Source organism: Oryctolagus cuniculus, chromosome 10 (genome assembly GCF_051225735.1).
Source record: "Oryctolagus cuniculus isolate XC-2025 breed Fujian yellow rabbit chromosome 10, ASM5122573v1, whole genome shotgun sequence".
In the NCBI taxonomy this organism is placed as follows: domain Eukaryota; kingdom Metazoa; phylum Chordata; class Mammalia; order Lagomorpha; family Leporidae; genus Oryctolagus; species Oryctolagus cuniculus.
In genome coordinates this window covers 16,753,685-16,772,048 of record NC_142876.1, presented here as the reverse complement: position 1 = coordinate 16,772,048, position 18,364 = coordinate 16,753,685, and the positions used below count along the sequence as shown (strand labels likewise).

General features: G+C 47.3%; 1 long non-coding RNA gene across 1 annotated transcript; it reads left to right on the top strand.

The window, feature by feature from the left end:
* Nucleotides 1-15,143: 15,143 nt before the first annotated feature.
* Nucleotides 15,144-16,599, top strand: LOC149123688 (uncharacterized). The gene is made up of 3 exons (XR_016213910.1): nucleotides 15,144-15,281; nucleotides 15,376-15,482; nucleotides 16,360-16,599. It is a non-coding gene; the product is annotated as an uncharacterized LOC149123688 (long non-coding RNA).
* Nucleotides 16,600-18,364: the final 1,765 nt, after the last annotated feature.

Here is an 18,364-nt window from a genome sequence, read left to right as displayed (position 1 = left end):
GAAGATACAACCCTGTATATAGCATTTCTCCAAGTGTAGTCCCTGGACCACCAGATATTCAGGATGAAAACTGTTGTTACCTGAAAGGGGAAAAATTAGGGGGAGGGGAAATCTTGGAACTGCAGATTTAATTATTGTTGGATTTCCCAGACCCCTTAAAATGTTAATGTGCATTATGAATCACTAGGATAGGAACAGTAGTGGTATCTCCCAGAGTCTGCTTAATGCAGTTCCTTTGTGCAGCAGGCATTGATGTCACTGTGCACACTCTGAGAAACACAGCGCTCCAGCTTCCCAACACCTGCTCCTCTCTGGAGGAGAGGCATAAGATAAGCACAGTGCACAGTGGATCACCACAATGTTGGTTGATCTTGATGAAATATAAAGGTCCCATAGGAGGGTATAAATCTATTTCAAAGATCAAGAAACTATGGTGGACGTGTGCTTCTAAATGGTATCTTCTTAATTCTCACACAGGCGACCAAATTCCCAGCCTCCAGCTCCTCTGTCTACTGTCCTTAGGAAACCCTACTTTAGGTTACAAATTTAGCCACAAGCTTAGGTTCCTTTCCCTCTAGCAGAATTTGGAAAACATATTGATGCAGCTTTAAAAGCATGTAACTCAGAAAATCAGGTAAGCTGGCTGGGGGTAGATTGAAACAGTCTCTACAACATTTAGGGTGAGAGATGTTGGTGTTCAGCCCCGCATACACACACACACAGAGCCAAGGACAGGCATTTGATACAGCAACTAAGATGCCATGTGGTGGACAAGTGCTGTGGCAAAGCAGGTTAAGCTGCCACCTGCAAGCTGGCAACCCATATGGGCACCAGTTCGTGTCCCAGCTGCTCCACTTCTGATCCAGCTCCCTGCTAATGTACCTGGGAAAACAACAGAAGATGGCCTAAGTGTTTGGGCCCCTGCACTCGTGTCGGAGACCAGAATGAAGCTCTTGGCTCCTGGCTTCAGCCTGTTCCAGCCCGTCATTGCAGCCATTTGGGGAATAAACCAACAGATAGAAGATCTCTCTCTCTCTCTAAACCAACAGATAGAAGATCTCTCTCTCTCCCTCTCTCTCTCTCTCACACACACACTCTTTCCTTCTCTCTCTCTCTCTCTCTCTCTCTCTACCTTTCAAAAAAAAAAAAAAAGACACTACATGGGATGCCTGGGTCTCATCTTGGCGTGCCGGGGTTCAAGTCCTGGCTATGTTCCTGCTTACAGCTTCTAGCTAATGTGGACTTGGAGATGCAGGTGAGGGTTCAGGGATTTGGGTCCCTGTCACTCACATGGGAGACCAGCATTGAGTTCCTGGCTCCTGCATTTGGCTTGGCCCAACCCCCTCTATTGTGGGCATTTAGGGGAGTGAACCCAGTAGATTGAGGATCTCCTTCTATCCATCTCTGTCTCTCTTTCAAATTAAATAAATAATTAAAAAACTTTGAAAGCACACACACACACATCAGTATCAAAGTCCCGTGGCACAGGAGTGAAGTAAGGCTCTCTGGCTCCTTTTCAAAGCCCCCTGGTCATTGGTGATGGACACCTAGGGCTGGGAAGAGCGCTGCAGCAGGTGCAGCTCCACCTGCCTCGATTTCAGGGCTTCTTGGTCTTTGGAGGACTTACAAGACATGCCTGTTGAGACCCCAAAGTCTCTAGGAAACACTGCATTTCCATAAGACTGATGCTCTCCTGCCTCCAACTTGGTTGAATAGATGACATAAAATAGGAAAGAAACACAACAAACTTTGCACCTTGATGTAAACCAAAATAATGAAATCATCCCGCCTAGTTATGGTCCCCAAGATAATCAAAATTGAAGCATGTCCTGCAAACCTAAATTTTCTTTAGAAAAATAATAATTTAACTCTCACCCTCACCTGCTGGAGCTAACCAAACTACTTGAGCTGAGGACTGCCCTCTCCTCACCTGCGTGTAAACCCAGAAACACCTGTTTGGTTTCCCAAATGAAACTCAGGCAGTACCAGAGGTTTAGCATCGCTGCCTTTTTCCTTCTTCCTTTTCTTCCTAATTCTTTAGTTTCCTGGCTTTGTTTCTGTTTGTGTCCCTGGTCAAGTCTGACACTGGCAATCATTTATCACCTATTGATGGCTGACGGACAGACAGACAGATGGCTTTCTGATCTCTATCACGAAGCACACAACAGAATCTGCTTGATCTTTCTTATCTGCCTGTTTGTGTGATTTGGGGATTCTGACATCTTCTGTAGTTGAGATGTTAGTACAAACGTTCTATCAGATGGAGACCCGTCTTAGAAATAGTCCAATCGGGCAACAAGATCTGACATTGAAACAAGCACCGGCCCCTCTATAGGGGTGTAACTGTACAAGGGCGTACTTAACTTGCAATGAGTTAATTTTCTTGAGCCTCCATTGCTGATTAAGTGGGGGTGAAGCCCTGCCTGACCTGCCCCCTCTAGTTCGCTGGGGGAGTTGGGCTGATGGCTTAGTCACCCTCTGATAGGAGCACCTGTCATTGGAGAAAGTTCTCTGTGCCTTCTTTCACCTGCAAAGTTCTACATTCTGTGTTTACTTTTGACCTCTAGCTGGAGTTGACAGAAGCTGTGCAAGTTGTGTGTGTGTGTGTGTGCACACACGTGTGCATGTGCCTATGTGGGAGGAGGTGAATTACTTTCCTCTTCTTGCAAGACAAAGATAATTAATCTGCTTATGTGGTTTAGTATGCTCCATATTTATGGTTACCCCCACACTTCTCCCATCTCTCCTTTTCTGTTCCTCCTTCTTCATCTCGCAGGAACACTTTGAGAGATGCATTTGTTATTAAGATCTTTCACTTTGTGTGCCCTCTATGGATAACTAGCTCAATCAGATCTAACATAAGGAGTAAATTAGTGACTTACATTAAAATTACTTAGACTTAGCAGAGCATTTGCCTTGACTGGCATATAGAGATTGATACCCTTATATATACATTTTTAAAAATCATACTTTTAAAGGTTTGAAATAAATGATAAGGTAATTACAGAAGGAAAGTGAAAAACACTTTAATACTTTCAGTATGTTGATTTCTTAAGAAAAAACCTTGAAAAGCTTGCTGAATCTACACCTCAGATGATCATAAAATGTTAACTCTGAAATAAATGAATGGTCTTAGTTATAGGTTACAAGACAAAAAGCAAAGGGATATAATGAGACTTAAAGCACAATTTAAAGAATTTTTAATATTCAGTTTCTAAATACAGGGGTTTATAAAGTATATTTAAAAGTTTAAGATATAGTCTTATTCAAGGTACAAGACGAAAATTTTAATTCTTTTTTTTTTAGGATTTATTTTTTTATTTGGAAGGCAGAGTTACAGAGAGAGAAGGAAATAGATAGAAAGAGAAAGAGATCTTCATCCACTGGTTCCCTCCCCAGATGGCTACAACAACTGGGGCTAGGCTAGACCTAAGTCAGGAGCCTGGAATTCCATCTGGGTCTGCCTTGTGCACGGTAGAGCCCCAAGCACTTGGGCCATCTTCCACTGCTTTCACGGGCACCAGCAGGGTCAGAAGTGGAGCAGCCGGGACTCAAACCTGAGCTCAGATTACAGGCTGTGGCTTACTCTGCTGTGCCATATGCTGGCCCTGAAAATTTTAATTTTAAACACCTCTATTTCTTCCTGATTTTATCAAAATACAAATATAGGATTCTAATTTATGCAAAACTTGGCCTTATTTTTTCATGGAAATCCTAATTAACCTGAATGCTTTAAAGTTATATATAGTCAAGCAAGTTATCGTTATTACCAAAAAATGTAAAATTATTTCTCCAATTAAAGAAATTATAATAACTAAGTCATTTAAAAGGGTTTACTCTCTTTAAAAGTTTATAATGGGGATGGGTGTTGTGCACAGTGGGTTAACTGCTGTTTGGCATACTTGCTTTTTTTTTTTTTTCTTTAAGACAGAGTTACAGAGAGGTAGAGACAGAGAAAGAGAGAGAGAGAGAGGCCTTCCATCCACTGGTTCACTCCCCAGATAGCCGCAACGGCCAGAGCTGCACCCATCCAAAGCCAGGAGCCAGGAGCTTCTCTTACGGGTCTTCCACGCGGGTGCAGGGCCCAAGCACTTGGGCCATCTTCTACTGCTTTTCCAGGCCATAGCAGAGAGCTGGATCAGAAGTGGAGCAGCCGGGACTAGAACCAGTACCTATATGGGATGCCAGCACTTCAGTCAGTGCTTTAACCCACTGCACCACAGCACTGGCCGCTGTTTGACACATGTTGGAATGCCTGGCTCAAGTCCTGGCTACCTTGTGCTTCCAATCCAGGTTCTTGCTAATACTCCTGGGAGGCAGTAGACGATGGCTCAAGTATTTGAGTTCCTGGTACCCACAAGAGAGGCCAGGATGGAGTTTCTAGCTCTAGGCTTTGGCATGGTCCACATCCCACTGTTGGAGGCATTATGGGAGCAAACCAATGAACTGAAGATCTCTCTTGCTCACTCTCTCTCTCTCTCTGTTACTCTGCCTTTCAAATAAATAAAATGTTAACTCAAATGATAATTGGAGCCATTTTAGTGAATAGTTAGAAAGTGGGGGCTTGCGTTATGATGTTATCGGTTAAGCCTGCAACATCAGCATCCCATATGGGTGACATTTCAAGTCCCGCGTGCTCCAGTTCCGATCCAGTTCCCTGCTTATTTGCCTGGGAAAACAGTGGAAGATGGCCCAAGCGCTTGAGCCCCTGCAGCAACATGGGAGATCCGGATGAAAATTTTGGCTCCTGGCTTTGGCCTGGCCCACCCTCAGTTGTTGCAGCCATTTGGGGAGTGAACCAGAGGATGAAAGATCTTTCTCCCTGTGTAACTCTGTCTTTCAAATAAATAAAAATAAATCTTTTTAAAAAACTAATGCTTTGCCTCTCTCTAATTGCCTTTCAAATGAATGAAAATAAATCTTTTTTAAAAAATAAGACTTTGAACTGATAGTAAATCTATTGGTACCTATCTTGTACACTTGAAAACACCAGTTTTATATTTATTCCTACCATCAGTTAGCCACAGATGTATAAATTTACTTCCTCAAGAATTTTTTATAAGATGTATTTATATTCGTATGCCAGATGATGGATGAATATTATTTTATTTTATATAAAGTGTCAGTTGTGACAGAACATGAGAGAAGGTAATAGAAGAAATTGGAAAGCATACTGAAAGTGTGAAAAGAAAGGAAAAGCAAGCTTATTAGTCTGGTCTGACATAGTGAGATTGAAAGAGGCAGAGAAATATGTTAATTTTTTTTTTCAAAATTAGCCCAGAAAATAATTGGTTTATTCATAAGGTAAGAAAGCCTTCTGCATTGTTCATTGCATATGCTGCCTGGGTGGTAACTGAAAAGACTAAAATAAGAATTTGGGTCTCCTGCAAAAATGATAAATTAATCCTTGAGTGTATAGAATGTTCCTACCAAAACCAAAGAGTTAAAAAGTGTTGTGTCCTTGAGGAACAGCAGTTTTCATTTTTATTAAAATGTTCCATAACTTCTATTTGTCCTACTTTTTCGTTCATTTTAACAGATCTTCAGTCTTGAAAGAGTTAGAATTCCTAATAATCGCTTTTACTTAGTGCTGTGTTTTCTTTACATATTACCTGAAACCTATTGAAAGTACCTGAAATCTATTGGATATTAGCTGTCTTTGGGCTGTCCCAAGTCTCCCTTGGGTATCACAAAGATTGATCTCAGGCTGGCGTTGTGGCGTGATGGGCTAAGTTGCTGCCTGCAATGCTGGCATCCCTAGTGGGTGCTGGTTCATGTACCTTGCTGTTCTAATCCAGTCCCTGCTAGTGAGCCTGGGAAAGCAGTGGAAGATAGCCCAAGTGCTTGGGCCCCTGTGGCCACATGGGAGACCACAAAGAGGCTTCTGGCTTCTGGCTTCAACCTGGCCCAGCCCTGGCCATTGCAGCCATCTGGGGGGTAAACCACTGGGTGGAAGACCTCTTTCTCTCTGTCTCTCCCTCTCTCTCTGTAACTGCCTTTCAAATAAATCTTAAAAAAAAAAAAAAAAAAAAAAAAAAAAAAAAAAAAAAAAAAGATCTGGTCTCTTATCTTAATAAAAGAGAGAGATAACAGGAATAATCTCTCATTCTCTGGTTTTAATACACTCAATACAAGTATGTCCACAACATGAAAAAGCAGCAAGTCAAAAATAAACTAAACCCTTCATATTTATTATATATAAATAAAATATTATTAATATAAATGTTTTAGTAATTACCAGAAACACATTTGACTTGCAAAGATGGGCACAACTATCAATAAATAGATAATTTTAAAGATGTATTTAGATATTTGAAAGGCATAGTAACAGAGAGAGAAGGAGAAACAGAGAGAGGTCTTCCAGGACCTGGTTCACTCCTCACATGACTACAATGGCCAGAACTGGGCCAGACCCAAAGCCAGGAGCAAGGAGCTTCTTCTGGCTTTGTCACGTGGGTGCAGGGGCCCAAGCTCTTGGGCCATCCTCCGCTGCTTCTGCAGGCTCATTAGCAGAAAGCTGGATGAGAAGTGGAGCAGCCGGGACTTGAACCGGTGCCCACAGGGGATGTCAGTGTCCCAGGTGGAGGCTTATCCTGCTACACCACAATGCCAGCCCCAATAAATAGATAAGTTTTAAAGAGGGACTTTGATTTTCTATAGAACACTCTCGTCAATCAATTACCATAAGAATAAACGGGGAGGACAGCGCTGTGGTGTAGTGGGTAAAGCCACAGCCTGCAGTACTGACGTCCCATATGAGCGCCAGTTTGAGTCCCAGCTGCTCCATTTCCCATCCAGCTCCCTGCCGTGGCCTGGGAGAGCAGTAGAAGTTGGCCCGGGTCCTTGGGCCCCTGCACCCACGTGGGAGACCTGGAAGAAGCTCCTGGCTCCTGGCTTCGGATTGGCCCAGCTCCGGCCATTGCAGCCATCTGGGGAGTGAACCAGAGGATGGAAGATTCTCTCTCTCTCTCTTTTATATCTCTCTCTCTCTCTCTGCCTCTGCCTCTCTGTAACTCTGTCTTTCAAATAAATAAAAAAATCTTTAAAGAAAAAGAATAAATAGGGATAAATTGCAGACCCTGGGGATCTGACAGTGCCCTCACTGCTCAGAACGTGTTCCACTCTCAGGATAAGCATCTGCAAAGTTCTTACAGGCCGACCATTTACGGCAGCTCAATGCAGGGTTTTTACTTTGCTGTGTTATGTGTATCATGATAAATCAACCGGAGCCTCTGAGGCTCATCGCCCACTGTATTCCCTGTCTTTCCTATGCTCACCTAAAGGTCCCTGTTGCAGGACCAGATCAGAAAGTGAGGCTGAAAGATCTCAAGAGAGCCTCAGTGAGGGGCTGAGCAGGATCCCCGGGCCAGCTGGAAGCGGAGGGAGTGGACTCTCGGGTCCAGGCTTCCCTCCCACAGCCCAGACTCCGAGGCTCTACCGAGAGAGTGAAGCAGGATCCCAGACTTGGCCCCCCAGAAGCAGGCAACCTCACGCAAGCATAGCATTCAGTCTAGGATCAACAAGAAGCAATCAGTCCTCTAGGACCACGTGCGTGAAATGAACTGATTCAATCGTTCGTGCTCAGTGTTCTGTTTTACACAGACGTGTGAGGGGGAACCCTTGTCTCTTTTCTTAAGTTGGGAGTGGCCCTCAATCTAACAGGTTGCTCTTGTTCAACCTGTATGAAATCCTCTTTAAATGTTTTCTTGTTCCCAGTAAGCTCCCAGGATTCATAGAGAGAGAGTCCTAGGAAAGATCTTCATATAGATTACAAATTAATAAACCTTGAGGGAAACCCACAACGTGGAACAGGCAGAAACTCTGGCTCTCACTGTCCTCGTATGAAACTGTTACAACCTGCTCCATAGCTTGTGGATCTCAAAAGCAGGCCAGACAGCTCTCTGCCGTGGCCAGGGAGTGCAGTGGAGGATGGCCCAAGTGCTTGGGCCCTGCACCCCATGGGAGACCAGGAGAAGCACCTGGCTCCTGCCTTTGGATCAGCGTGGCGCGCCGGCCACAGCAGCCATTGGAGGGTGAACCAACGGCAAAGGAGAGACTTGGGTGCATCCAAACATCAGGGGTACTCCGGGCAAAGCTGGAAGGAATCAGTTGGATGATTCAGGGTTCCTGATTTCACCGGACCAACTGACAAGGACAATAAAGTCCTTTTGTGACTTGAGAGTCAGTTATACACTTAGGGGCTGAGCAAGGCCTCCACATAGCACTAACTCAAGTCTTAATATGGCTGTAGCTTTATTGAATGTACAAAACGGGGGTCTTCGTGTATTGTATACGTATTGCTCCAATGAAGATCAAAGTCATCAAACGAAACGAAGCGTCCTCTCAATGACACTGAGTCTGAAACTTGCTGAGCGCCTGATGTGGTCAAACCTGCATCGTAAGGGCTGGAATCTGAACGCAGGAGGAGCTTCCAAGACAATGCTCTTAGCTCTCTCTGCTTCCGTTCTGATTGAGGATATGAAACAGCACAGTCAAGAAAATGGAGAAAAAGAGTTTCACCCTCAGATAAACCAAAAATACTGCGATCATCCTGTCTAGCTTTGGGCCTGAAGATAACAAAATCTTGGGTAGTTTTTAGAATGCTCTGTGACTCCTTAAACAAAAAATGGCCCCATGCCCGATGTTCTCAACCCCTGGATGTGTGGCAATGGTGACCGTGCGAAGAGGCTACTGCTTTCTACAGGAATGGACAATACGACTTGGCCAGTTTGTAATCTTGTGGTTTTCTGTGGTTGGTTCTTAAATGAAAGGTCAGCCCTTCGGAAGTTTGATTCCCATAACCTCTTTGCAAGTTAACTCTTTCTTCTTTCTCAATGCTTCTGTTTGCTTCTCAAAATTTGCAGAAAATCACACCACACTTTAATAACCAGACACTGCCAAGGGTGAGGGTTCCTTGCTTTTGCAGGTCACTGCTTTCAAGTGCATTGAAGGGAATACGGAGAGGCTGTCGCCTCCCGGGTGGGGGTGGGGGTGGGGGTGGGGGTTGGTCAGCAAGGCAGGGCTATGCGAAAGGAGATTTCAATTGTGTTGATTTGTTTGATTTATCTGAAAGGCAGAGAGACAGACAACAGCTAGAGAGCTCCCGTGTGCTGGCTCACCTTCCAGAATGCCCCCAACAGGTTGGGTCTGGCCAGGCCAAAGCCAAGAGCTAGGCACTCTGTCTGGATCTCCCAGTGTGTGGCAGAGACCCTAGTGCCTGAGCCGTCACTTGCTGCCTCCCAAGGTGTGTATTAGCCAGAAGCTGGGATCTGTAGAGGAGCCAGGACTCAAACTGGGCACTCCAAAATGGGATGCGAGTGTCCTCCATGTCCTGTTAACTCCCAGACCCAACGCCCTCGCTTGCTTATTTGACCGTCACACATGCAGAGGGACCCTTGGGATAACTTGCCTGGGCACACAGCCTTTCTCCTGTGCAGAGCCTGTGTGCCCTTCTTCTCATGGCATTGCCATAAGCTCATGTCCTGGTTCTGTTCAGCAAGCAAGCCCCTGGTCCCCAGGAATGTGCTAACACAGAGAAGGGAAAAAAAATCGCGCTGCTATTCTTGGTCCGCTTAATGACGAGGAGCTGCAGATTCTCTCTACAATGAAAGAGATCCAATTGTGTGAGGTCGCCGGGTCACAGCCTCCCCAAGAACACTGCTATTCTGAGCAAAACAGCCTCCTCAGAGGGGTCCTTAAAGTTTAATAACATCAGTCGACTGCAGCAGGGCCCCGGAGAACACAGTCCCCAAACGAGCCCGCGTGCTGTCTGTTCTGGAGGCGCTCTGGTTTACCTTGTGTGCAATTTTAGATCATCAAAGGTGACATTGAATGCTGTCTCCTAAGATTCAGTCACAGCCTTAGCCACCCTGTGACTGCACCAACAGCAGCTCTGTGGCTCTTTGAGAGCAAAAGGCAAAGCTCACACCACAGGGTGAAGCCCAGGAGCACCCACGGTGGAAACCATGCCACAGACAGCCGCTTGCGTGGTTGCTGTGGCAACATGGGATTGACATGTGGCAACACGGGATGACATGGATTGGCATGTCCCCAGCAGCATACTGTTAGGTATTTTTATATGGAACTTCGTGCTGTTTGGTTCCGAATTCACAGATTATGACATTTGTCCTTTAAATGCCTAACGACAACCTTGGTCCATGTGAAGTAAGCGGCAAGGGAAGGGAAAAGCGGCTTCTTTACATCGCTGCCAGCTGATGTATCCAGAAAGGACGGATCTCAGCATTGAGTGAGAAGGGCAAGCACAGGGCGTGCACATTGCTAGATGCCATTGATATGAAACTCAAGAACAGGTGAAATTAGTCTGCGGTGACAGACATCAGGGAGAGGTTTCCTCCAAGTGGTGTTATTGATGGGGGAGGGGATGACGGAGCCCAGGGTCAAAGAGACGATAGTTTCATGGGTGTAGGTACGTGCAAAATTCATCAAGTCCTACTGTGCACATCTTTACTGTATGTAAGTGTCGCCATAACCCCTGTGCCAAACGCCCACTGCCCATTTATTTGATCATCACAAATGCAAAGGGAACCTGGGTATAACTTGGCGGATCTTTACTGTATGTATGTTACACCTTGACTTTGAAAAGCATTTTAGGGGACAGGCAGTAAGTGCAGTGGTTAGGCTGCAGCTTGGGATACCTGCATCCCGTATCAGCGTGCCTGGGTTTGAATCCTGGCTCCACTTCCAATCCAATTCCAACTTCTTCCTGATGTACTCCCTGGAGTGCAGCATGTGATGGCTCACGGCGTTTGGTCCCTGCCACCCACATGAGATACTCTGATTCAGTTCCTGGCTGCTGGCTGCTGGCTGCTGGCTGCTGGCTGCTGGCTGCTGGCTGCTGGCTGCTGGCCTTAGCCTGGCCCCATCCAGGCTGTTTGTGGGAATTGGGGAGTGAACAAGAAGAAATCTCTCTCTCTCTCTCTCTCTCTCTCTCACTCGCTTGCTCCGTCCCTCTTTCCCTTTCAAATAAATTGAAAAAATTTTCTTTTAAGATTTTATGATCATATTAGCTATACATATTAGTCCTAAAGTTGGCCTTAGAGGATGACTGTCTAAGAGCAGTTGGGGGAAGTCCTTCTCTGCCCTGCCCTGAGCCCCTCCTCTCACTGAGTAGGCCCTAGATGGCCCCATGTGGCTGTTGTTCCTCCCAGATGGGTGTCTGTCCCACTGTCCATTTGCTCCTGTATGGGAATGCTGGGACACAGCCAAGGTGCCTGCTTCTCCCTGTGCCCACCCAGCTGGTCTGTGTGTTTTCCTGTGACCCTGCAGCACTGCAGCAGGGGGTGGGGGGAGGGTTTGTGTTGTGACTCAGAGGGTTGGGCTGCTGTTTGCACACTGGCAGTCCATATTGGAGTACCAGTGCAAGTCCCGGCTGCTCCACTTCTGATCCAGCTCCCTGCTAATGTGCCTGGAAAGCAGTGGAAGATGGCCCAAGGGCTTGGGCTCCTGTCACCAGGTAGAACAGGATGCGGTTCCTGGCTCCTAATTCCAACCTGGCCTGGACCTGGCTTTTGCAGGCGTTTGGAGGGGTGAACCAACAGGTGGAAAATCTCTGTGTCTCCCCCCCCCACCCCGCCCCATCCCTCTGCCTTTCAAATAAATAAATAAATCTTTTGTAAAAATCAAGAAGACATTGCAACATGATTGAAATCAACATGATGGCCATGGTCTGGCACCTCGGTCCCTCTCACCATCCCCTGGGGAAATCGCGGCCCAGGCCAATGCCATCTGACTTGCAGAGCCTCCTTGCTCTGTCTTAGGGGTGGTCTCTGGTCTCTGGAACCTGCCCCACCCACTTTGCTGTCGGCTTTTTTCCGTCCCCTTTCCTTGGTTAATGACAATCTCCATGTGCTCATTTGCACACCGTCCGTGAGTCACTGAGCATGATGGAACCTGAATTGGAGCAGGAATGCGAAACCCTCGAGCCAAATCACAAGCAGCGTCCGACTCTGCTCTCGGAGCTCTGGCCTGGAACTCGGGGCTGGCGCACGTGCCTCTGGGAAGGGCACTGACTCAGGCTGGCCAGTCTGATTTGCGATTTCTGTTACTGAGTTTCATCTATGTACCCATAACAGCCCAGGATGTCATCAGTCCGTTAAGGCCTGGGAACTGGGATGCTGAAGCAGAAAAGAGGGAAATGTGAAGACTTGTGTCAAGCTCAGGTGCACAGCCGTCCGGAAGCACTGGGAAAGATGCTCACTTCTGTGGGACAGCATTTTAAGTAGGAGCAGAGGAATTTTTTCTACCGGTCTCCGTCTGTTGGCAAGATCTCCGCGATAAGAGGGAAGCAGTCACCTATGCTTTGTTTCTGCCTCATACTACGGATCAGTAGCAAAGGAAGTCTCTGAATTTACACTCCCTGGAGACCAGACAATGTTCTCTGAAACCTGATGTGTGTCCTCGAGTCACGGCTGCTGGGCATGCCTCTCCCAACCACTTTTTTCTCTCTAAATAATTATCCTCGCTCATGCTCAGTCAGGTGTTTTCTCTCATAAATCCCTAGCTTTAAATTAAAACCCAAGCAAAAGGAAGTGCTACTCATCTTTAACTATTTCAGTACACCAGCCTCCTACAGCCACATGAATTCCGCTCACAGGCAGGCAGTGGTAAGCATAGATTGTGATTTATATCAGTTTTATTTTTCAAAAAGTGGTTTACATTATTTTACTTTATCAGAACTCATGGCGTTTTTGAAACAGCAGAGTTATATCCCATCTCACAAGTGCAAAAATCCAAAGTGAAGTTCACCCCTGAGAAAGCACCTAGGGACCCAGAGTTCGAGTTTCCAAATCCTGACATCTTTGCTAAGTGTTACCAAATCTTTCGGTTTCACATCCACTGTGCCCATCAGTCACCCCACAATCTCCTCAAGACTCACTCACTGTGACTCCCTGGACACTGGAAGGGGCTGTGCTCCCAGCAGAAGCCCAGATCCCTTCTGTGGGCCTCACAGGGCCCAGGCGGGTTCATCCTCATTCGTTCCTCGGTGATTGGCTCCATCACCTATGAAAATAAAAGGAAGATTCCAATCAAAGCGACACCGAGAGAGTGTCTCGAGATGGAGTTGGAAGCCCACTAGGGAAGTGGGACTATGCAGGTTTCCAGCTGCAGCCAGGAATGTGAACTTGGGTCACCGCCAGCCTTCGGCCACAGGCATCTGAATGACCCACATGACCAGAGACTTACGTTATGCCTGGAGGCTCAGGATGCAGACCAAGAGGCACTCTCAGCGGCATGTCCACTGTGTTTATGCATTCCTTTCTTTATTTCCTACTGGTCACACAGCCCTCGTGAGCTCCCACTCTTCCTGCCTTCCTTGGAACACTGGCTCAGAGCTCTCAGAACTCGGGTCTCTCAAACTGCACTTCCAAAGACCCCAAATAAAGTCCTTTTTACTTTTGCAGTTGGCTGAGTTTGAATTGACAGAGACACTGGCATTCCACGGACTCAGCAAGCTGTGATGGGGTTCTACTGCCATGCCACACGCCGGTTCTTTTTGCTATTTACCTATTACTCAAGCTAACGTGGGAATTCCCATTTCTGTTTCTTCTGTGTACGGTTCACTGCGATAGATGGGGGGCGTGTGCTGGGAGGTCCTCATACACGGGTATTTATTTCAACCAGAAGATGCCTGCGGGCTGGTTCCCTGCAAAACAGCCCTCTCACAGTGAAGGTTCCACAAACCCCTCCAGGTTTGTTGATAACATTACTAATGGCTTTCAGCATGAAGCAGGTCCCTTGATGAAAGAGGAATGTACTCTGGAGATGGCGTCGCCTTGAACAGCCGTCACCTTACTTCTTGATTAGATAAGGACCCACACACTGTTCTGTGAAGAGAGGCCAACATCCTACCAGCTGGAAAGTAGGCCAGAGAACCAGCGAGTTTCCCAACCCTTTTTTTTTTTTTTTAACCTTGTCAGTTGTTTCCCAGGCATTCCCCACCGCGATTTTGAACACGAATCGGGGTGCTTTCTGCTATGGAACGAGTGAACTAAAACTCTGGAGCTGGCTTCCTTTCTTTTAAAGTCTGCTCATTACTAAGAGTGACAAGTCTCAAGCTTATTGAAATCAGGGTCGGGCCACGGCTGTGGCGCAGAGGGTTAACGCCCTGGCCTGAAGCGCCGGCATCCCATATGGGCGCTGGTTCGAGACCCGGCTGCTCCACTTCCAATCCAGCTCTCTGCTATGGCCTGGGAAAGCAGTAGAAGATGGCCCAAGTCCTTGGGCCCCTGCACCCACGTGGGAGACCCAGAAGAAGCTCCTGGCTCTGGATCGGCGCAACTCCGGCTGTTGCAGCCAATTGGGGAATGAACCATCGGATGGAAAACCTCTGTCTGTCTCTCTCTCTCTCTCTCTCTCTCTGCCTCTCCTCTTTCTGTGTAACTCTGATTTTCAAATAAATAAATAAATCTTAAAAAAAAAAAAAAGAAATCAGTGTGGGCCACTTACAACCTGCGGCTAAGCCCATTCACTGTCAGAGAACGCAATTTGAAACTTCTCCAAGACTCCTGGGGTTTTTCCCTCTCCTTGGAGGAGAGGAGCAGAAGTCTGCAGGCTTCCCCAGGAGGCTCATTAGCAGGAGCTCACCAGAGACAGGAAGGGCCTGGAATTTCACCCACAAGACCCACGAACAGGGGAATCATCGCCACCTCCCCCTCCCGGCAGCAAAGCTCAGCCTCTCGCACCACCGCAAGGCTGTCTCCACTCTTGGAAAGTTCATTTTAGAGCAATTGTTGGAAACGTAGAATGGAGCCCTATAGCCCTCCTCCCTACAACCCCAGCCCCAGATTTAGGAAAATTGTGTTCTTATAACAAGACAGCTCGGACCCACCGCTGCTGATCTGGGTACCATCACGGGGCAGAAGAGGTAAGCGAGCAGTTGAGGTTTCAGGGACTCTAAGTGTTTAAAGGAATGAGAAGCCTGGAGACCTACCGGTCCATAGCACCCACGGAGGCTGGCGAGGCTGCTCTGGGTCCCAGCAGATCCCCAGCGACTCCCCCCAAGGAGGCCCCTCCCACTCACCTGCCCGTCTCCGCAGGTGGCTGTTAGGAGGCCATTCCTCACCATCTCCCAGCCGCTGAAGAGCTGTGGGCTTCCCCTGGCCGGAGCAGCTACCCTCGCAACGATTGGGTCCCTGGCCACAGGGCATCTCGCAGCTCGCCTGGGTGCATCGTCCCTTTTGTTTTGATGAAATCCTCTTTTGTGTGCGAGACAATGAATGACCCTGGGGAATCTCCCTTTCTCTCTCCTTGTAACTGATACAGTGAGAGCGACTCTAAGACTCTAATCACATTGGCCTTGGCCTGGCTTTGTCTTGTGTGTGCTTGGCATCTATTAACTACCATGTGCTGTTGCAGATTCACCTGGGAAAGAAGGCTTCCAAATCTCTCTAGGAGCACCATTTCGGAGGAAGAGGAGAAGGCCACAGCCTCTCTGAGAATTTGCCAAAGATGTTTTCTCTCAGGTAACCGGAACTGTATAAAACTTTGTCTCCATTTTCTAGCACTGCGTGGACCTCAGACAGAAACCTGCTGTGAGGAAACTGGGGTCCTATCAATCACTCATACCATAGAACAAAATAATATTACCCAATTGCTTCCTCATATTCGTTAAGAATTTCAGGCGCTGAGGCAAACACCATGCTAAGCAGCTGGGGCACAGGCAGAGACCTGCTGTCCTCACGGAGCGTACAACTAGTCCACCTGATGTGGAAGACGGACATTCGTCAGAGAGGGATGCGACTGTATGTACGCAGTAAGGGATAACAAGTCATATGTGGTGCCATGGGGCCTGTTTATAGGAGGATCTGACCCAGCCAGAGAGATCAGAGAGTCATCTCCCAAGGAGAGGAGACCTGAGCCAAGAGCTAGCGGTTATCAAAGCCAGACTGCAGCATAGGCCAAGGCCCTGTGGCAGGTGTCAGCAGAGAATCTGAGGGATTGAAGGAAACCAGTGTGGCTGGAGCACAGAGCATAAGGCACACAATGGATGAGATGAGGCAGGAGAAACAGGCAAGGGGCAGACACAGAGGGGTGTCCAATCCTGAATCAGTAAAGAGTTTTGACCATGCTGTAAGATAAATGAGAAGACACTAAGCTGAAAGAAGTGGGTGGTAGTGACATAATTAGATTTGTGTTGCAAACCTAATTTGTGTGTGTGGAGAATGTAGTAGACATGGGATTACTGCTCAGGGGACATAGATAATAACAAGGTATAAGGTTAGGTATAAGATCTGTGTTAGAGGGGGCTGTGTTGTGGTATAGCAGGTAGAGCCACTGCCTGTGACACCACAACACCTGTGGGCTCTGATTCGAGTCCTGGCTGCTCCACTTCTGATCCAGCTCCTGGCTGATGCACCTGGGGAAGCAGAGGAAGGTGGTCCAAGTCCTTGGGCCCCTGCCACCCACATGGAAGACCTCGAAGAAGCTCCTGGCTCCTGGCTCCAGCCTAGCCCAGCCTTGGCAGTTGCAGCCATTTCATGAATGGATCAACAGATGGAGGAGCTCTCTCTGTTTCTCCTTCCCTCTCTCTGTAACTTTGCATTTCAAATAAAAATAAAACAAATCTTTAAAAAAATGAAAGAACTGAGTTGGAAATTCAAGGATGAGATGTAGGTGAAGGTGAGTGGAGAAGCAGAGTTTATTCACATGCAAAGCAAAAGTGCACTCTCAGGAAGAAGTGCAGGCGAGCTGCCCTCCGCAAGGGTCAGGGCCCTTCCTTTCTGATCTGGAGGCGTAGCAGGTGGTGCCGGGGGTGGGGCTTCACTCAGTATTCAAAGGAGGTGGAGTTTGGAGAGGCGCTTGCGTACCGCCCACTGCCTCATCCTTTTGTGGAAATCTCTGGAGTGTCACAGTGTCAGGTGCACGATGAGAACGGGATTGTCAGCCGTGGTAATTTGCTAATGAGATTATAACAAGTTAAAGGTCATGGCAGGGACATAGCCAGCAGCCATATTGGATATTTTTAGCTGGTTCGGTTCGAAGCAGCGAAACCATAGAATCTGTTGTTTTCCACTGTAGTACTATGGGGGTGGGGTGGCGTGGGCAGTGCTCAGAAGTGGGGGTGCATGGGATTGGGAGGCTTGGGCAATGCCAGCAGGGCTGCACAGGCAAGGCTGCAATGAGATGCTCCTTTTTCCTACAGTAGAGGGAAGGGACAGACCTGGGAGCTGTGTAGACAACTGAGACATGGTGGGCAGGTCTACGCATTCGTGGGGAAGCAAAGCTGGTGACTGGCACATAGGACACTCCGAGCTGAGTCCCGGAAGGCAGGCCAGTAGAAAAAGAGGAGTATAGAAGGAAGTGCATTGCTTTCCTGTTTTTAAAGTAAGGCTGACACTGAAGAAATTCCATGAGTGAATCTTGTCCTCACTGCACTTCTTTTTTTTTTTTTTTTTTTTTAAGATCTATCTATTTATTTGAAAGGTAGCATTACAGAGAAAGAGTGAGAGACAGAGAGAAACAGAGAAATCTTCCATCTACTGGTTCACTCCCCAAATGGCCGCACTGGCTGGGCCCCGGGCCAGGCTGAAGCTAGGAACCAGTTTTATCTATGTCTCTGACATATGTGGCAGTGACCCAAGGACTTGGGCCATCTTCTGCTGATTTCCCAGGCGCAATAACAGCCCAAATAGCTGCAACAGCAGAGAACGGGCCAGGCGAAGCCAGGAGCCAGAAGCTCTATTCCGTCTCCCAGATGAATGCAGGGGCCCAAGCACTTGGGCCATCTTCCACTGCTTTCCCAGGCACATTAACAGGGAACTGAATCAGAAGTGGAGCAGCTGGGATTCGAACTGGTGCCTATATGGGATTCCTTGCATCACAAGCAGAAGCTTAATTGGCTATGCCACGATCCTGGCCCCATGAGTTTATCTCTTCTTGGGGTTTTAGAGACTTCGAAGAAGTAAACGTGTCACAGAAAGATGTGAATTTCCCAGCATCTGATTCATTACACCATGGACCCAATTCTCTCTTGCTTTCCACAGACAAGGAGACTTGGAAAATGTCGAGTCATACCTACTCACACATTTGGTGCTGCTAGGGTAGTGAGTGACTAACTGATGGGAAAGCTTGGACCTTTTGTAGAATCTTTGAGTTCAAGAGTAGGTGAAGTGAAGATATTTGAAGAGGAGAAATTGCTACAGGAGCTTGCGTGGGCTGATCTGCCATTTATGGTGGCCCGTTTGCCACAGAATCTCTCTCCCTGGTGTGCCCTAAATGTACTGGTTTATTCAAGAAGCACATAAAGGTTCATTTAGGGTAACAAGAGTCTTCTAGGAGGAGGCTGTGTCATTTGAGCATTAGCTTGGATGGGTTTATGCACATCGTGTCTCTTCTGGTGGAGCTG